This window comes from Schistocerca serialis, chromosome 8 (genome assembly GCF_023864345.2).
Source record: "Schistocerca serialis cubense isolate TAMUIC-IGC-003099 chromosome 8, iqSchSeri2.2, whole genome shotgun sequence".
Taxonomy (NCBI): Eukaryota; Metazoa; Arthropoda; class Insecta; order Orthoptera; family Acrididae; genus Schistocerca; species Schistocerca serialis.
This window is the reverse complement of record NC_064645.1, coordinates 498,353,646-498,358,010: the sequence shown is the minus strand read 5'-3', so window position 1 is coordinate 498,358,010 and position 4,365 is coordinate 498,353,646. Positions and strand designations below refer to the sequence as shown.

The 4,365-nt window shown below is 45.5% G+C and overlaps 1 non-coding gene across 1 annotated transcript; it reads right to left on the bottom strand.

Annotated features, from left to right (window-relative positions):
• Nucleotides 1-355: 355 nt before the first annotated feature.
• On the bottom strand, nt 356-430 carry Trnas-uga (transfer RNA serine (anticodon UGA)). The gene has a single exon. It is a non-coding gene; the product is annotated as a tRNA-Ser (tRNA).
• Between the last annotated feature and the right edge of the window lie 3,935 nt (nt 431-4,365).

The following is a 4,365-nucleotide window of genomic DNA, read 5'->3' as shown; positions in this document are numbered from 1 at the left end:
AAATGCGTAGGAGCAATTTTGTAAAGAAACTTCCAATCAAACTCTCATATTATTGTGCTCAGGATTAATGTTCTTTCAGAGATTAATATTTAATAGTGTTGTGTATAGGATTATTTCACTTTCTGATCTTCGCGATATGCGTTATCCATTGCGCTGTTTTTATGTCATCGAGTTGAAAACTGTGTAAAAGCTGTAATTTTTGTGCTAAAATTTGCGACATTTCAACTTACACAGTTGTTCTCAATTCTAGAATAAACACCCACTTTACACTGTGAAGGGGTTATTTTATTTGATGTCCTCATGCATGGTGCAACAATCAACACTGAAGTAAAACTTCCTGGCAGATTAAAACTGTGTGCTGGACCGAGACTCGAACTCGGGACCTTTGCCTTTCACGGGCAAGTGCTCTACCAACTGAGCTACCCAAGCACGACTCACGACCCGTCCTCACAGCTTTTACTTCTGCCAGTACCTCGTCTCCTACCTTCCAAACTTTACAGAAGCTCTGATGCGAACCTTGCAGAAGCACTCCTGAAAGAAAGGATATTGTGGAGACATGGCTTAGCCACAGCCTGGGAGATATTTCCAGAATGAGATTTTCACTCTGCAGCGGAGTGTGCGCTGATCTGAAATTTACTGGCAGATTAAAACTGTGTGCCGGGACGAGACTCGAACTCGGGACCTTTGCGGGCAGAAATAAAAGCTGTGAGGACGGGTCGTGAGTCGTGCTTGGGTAGCTCAGTTAGTAGAGCACATGCCCGCGAAAGGCAAAGGACCCGAGTTCGAGTCTCGGTCCGGCACACAGTTTTAATCTGCCAGGAAGTTTCATATCAGCGCACATTCCGCTGCAGAGTGAAAATCTCATGCTGGGAACTCTGAATTATATTATCCTAGCCTCAAGAAACTGAACAAACTTCAGCCTGTTCGTCGCCACAAAAATGCAAACGAGATTCTCCTTATCCACGACAAAGCAAGGCCTTACACAAGCCTGTGTACCCGAAAGGAGCTCACAAAACTTCACTGGGCGGTTCTTGATCAGCCACTCTGCAGCCTGGATCTCGCACGACTTCCATCTGTTTGGCCCAGTGAAGGATACATTCCGCGGTGAGTAGTACGTGGGGAGGTTACTGATGCAGCAGGACGTTAGCTCCGACGTCGACCAGTAGACTGGTACTGGGTAGGCAAACGAGGCCGTCTCAGTAAAGTGGCGTGAGGCCGTGCATGGTTCAAATGGTTCAAATGTCTCTAAGCGCTATAGGACTTAACACTGAGGTCATCAGTCCCCTAGATGGGTAGGTAGGTAGGTAGTTAGTGTTTAACGTCCCGTCAACAACGAGGTCATTCGAGACGGAGCGCAAGCTCGGGTTAGGGAAGGATTGGGAAGGAAATCGGCCGTGCCCTTTCAAAGGAACCATCCCGGCATTTGCCTGAAACGATTTAGGGAAATCACGGAAAACCTAAATCAGTATGGTTGAAGACGGGATTGAACCGTCGTCCTCCCGAATGCGAGTCCAGTGTTCAGTCCCCTAGACTCAGAACTACTTAAACCTAACTAACGTAAGGACATCACACACATCCATGCCCGAGGCAGGATTCGAACCTGCGACCGTAGCAGCAGCGCGGTTCTGGACTGGATCGCCTAGAACCGCTCGGCCACGGCGGCCGGCCCGGCGCATGGAACGGAGATAATGATGAAAAGCAATGTTTCTTAGTCAAAACAGTGGGCAATACTGTGGTGTATTGGAATCCTGAAGGAACCAACCTGCTTGAATAGCAGTTGTAAACAAATAATATGAAAAAGATGACCAAGTTCCTTTGACTAAGCAGCACTCCCCCGCGCACACGACCGGCCTACTGGAGCGCTGCGACGACTGCAGGGCGTGATGTGTGTCAGCAGCGCCTCTGGAGCAGTTTAGGCTGCGACCTTGAAGCCTGCCGTATGCGCCGGCGAGCACCAGGTATGTTAATTAATCGGGAGGCGAGCCTAGGCGGGCCGAGGTGCGGAACAGGGGGAGGGAGGGGGCTGTATGAGATGGGCCTCTCGATTGCCGGAACCCCGCCTGCTCGCCGGAGAAATCGGCTGCCCTGAGACTCGACTCGAAATGCCAACAGCTTTGGCGATATACGACAGCGGCACACTGAGAGTGGCGGCTGAGAAAACAAGCTTTCCGGGAATCCTAGTTCCCCGATTCCATTACCCTCGGTTTTTGTGTAAGGTCTTTCACGTAGGATATTCGGTAATAAGATACTTGATTGGTTCCCATGAGGGACACGCGTGTCACTGTAAGCTCTTTCTTAGGCCTGTATTACACTGCCCAAATTCTTTGACAAAACTTTTATAGAAGTTAGGGCCACGCTCTTTTTACAAAAGATATGAAAGACCTGAGTGCCGGCGGAGTGGCCGTGCGGTTCTAGGCGCTAAAGTCTGGAGCCGAGCGGCCGCTACGGTCGCAGGTTCGAATCCTGCCTCGGGCATGGATGTGTGTGATGTCCTTAGGTTAGTTATGTTTAATTAGTTCTCAGTTCTAGGCGACTGATGACCTCAGAAGTTAAGCCGCATAGTGCTCGGAGCCATTTTTGAAGACCTGAGTCGAAACAAGGCCCCGGGAGTAAACAACATTCCATTAGAACTACTGACAGTCTTGGGAGAGCCAGTCCTGACAAAACACTACCATCTGGTGAGCAAGATGTATGAGACAGGCGAAATACCCTCAGACTTCAAGAAGAATATAATAATTCTAATCCCAAAGAAAGCAGATGTTGACAGATATGAAAATTACCGAACTGTCAGTTTAATAAGTTACAGTTACAAAATACTAACGCTAATTCTTTACAGACGAATGGAAAAACTGGTAGAAGCCAACCTCGGGGAAAGTCAGCTTGGATTCCGTAGAAATATTGGAACACGTGAGGCAATACTGACCCTACGACTTATCTTAGAAAATAGATTTCTAGCATTTGTAGACTTAGAGAAAGCTTTTGACAATGCTGACTGGAATACTCTCTTTCAAATTCTGAAGGTGGCAGGGGTAAAATTACAGGCAGCGAAAGGCTATTTACAATTTGTACAGAAACCAGATGGCAGTTATGAGAGTCGTGGGGCATGATAGGGAAGCAGTGGTTGGGAGGAGAGTGAGACAGGGTTGTAGCCTCTCCCCGATGTTATTCAATCTGCAAAAGAAAAATTCGGAGTAGGAATTAAAATCCATGGCGAAGAAATAAAAACTTTGAGGTTCGCCGATGACATTGTAATTCTGCCAGAGACAGCAAAGGACTTGGAGGAGCAGTTGAACGGAATGGACAGTGTCTTGAAAGGAGGATATAAGATGAACATTAACAAAAGCAAAACGAGGATAATGGAATGTAGTCGAATTAAGTCGGGTGATGCTGAAGGAATTAGATTAGGAAATTAGACATTTAAAGTAGTAAAGGAGTTTTGCTATTTGGGGAGCAAAATAACTGATGATGGTCCAAATTGAGAGGGTATAAAATGTAGACTGGCAATGGCAAGGAAAGTGTTTCTGAAGAAGAGCAATTTGTTAACATCGAGTATAGATTTAAGTGTCAGGAAGTCGTTTCTGAAAGTATTTGTATGGAGTGTAGCCATGTACGGAAGTGAAACATGGATGATAAATAGTTTGGACAAGAAGAGAATAGAAGCTTTCGAAATGGTGCTACAGAAGTATGCTGAAGATTAGATGGGTAGATCACATAACTAACGAGGAGGTATTGAATAGAATTGGGTAGAAGAGGAGTTTGTGGCACAACTTGACTAGAAGAAGGGATCGGTTGGTAGGACATGTTCTGAGGCATCAAGGGATCACCAATTTGCTATTGGAGGGCAGCGTGGAGGGTAAAAATCGTAGAGGGAGACCAAGAGACGAATACACTAAGCAGATTCAGAAGGATGTAGGTTGCAGTAGGTCCTGGGAGATGAAGAAGCTTGCACAGGGTAGAATAGCATGGAGAATTGTATCAAACCAGTCTCTGGACTGAAGACCACAACAACAACATCATAATAAGTCTGGTACGCCGTCAAAGATTTAAAACATACTTTGCAGAAGGAAGGAATCTGACATAGAATGACAATTTGGAGAGCGCTTGGAAGACGTTCTTACATAATTTTTTATTTAAAAGTCTTGATAGCAAAGTTTTTGAACAGAATTACCTGTTTCGGCTATACTATATCTACGTTCAGACTCTACAATAGAATTAAAAGAAAGAGCATACTACCTTCTAAATTAAGACACTAAAAAGAAGGAACGGAAATTATTATATAAACACGATATACATCTCATTATGCTGCACTGCGGCAAGTCATAGCCACATGGAATAAGGCAAAATTTCCATACATGCTTCGTCCGA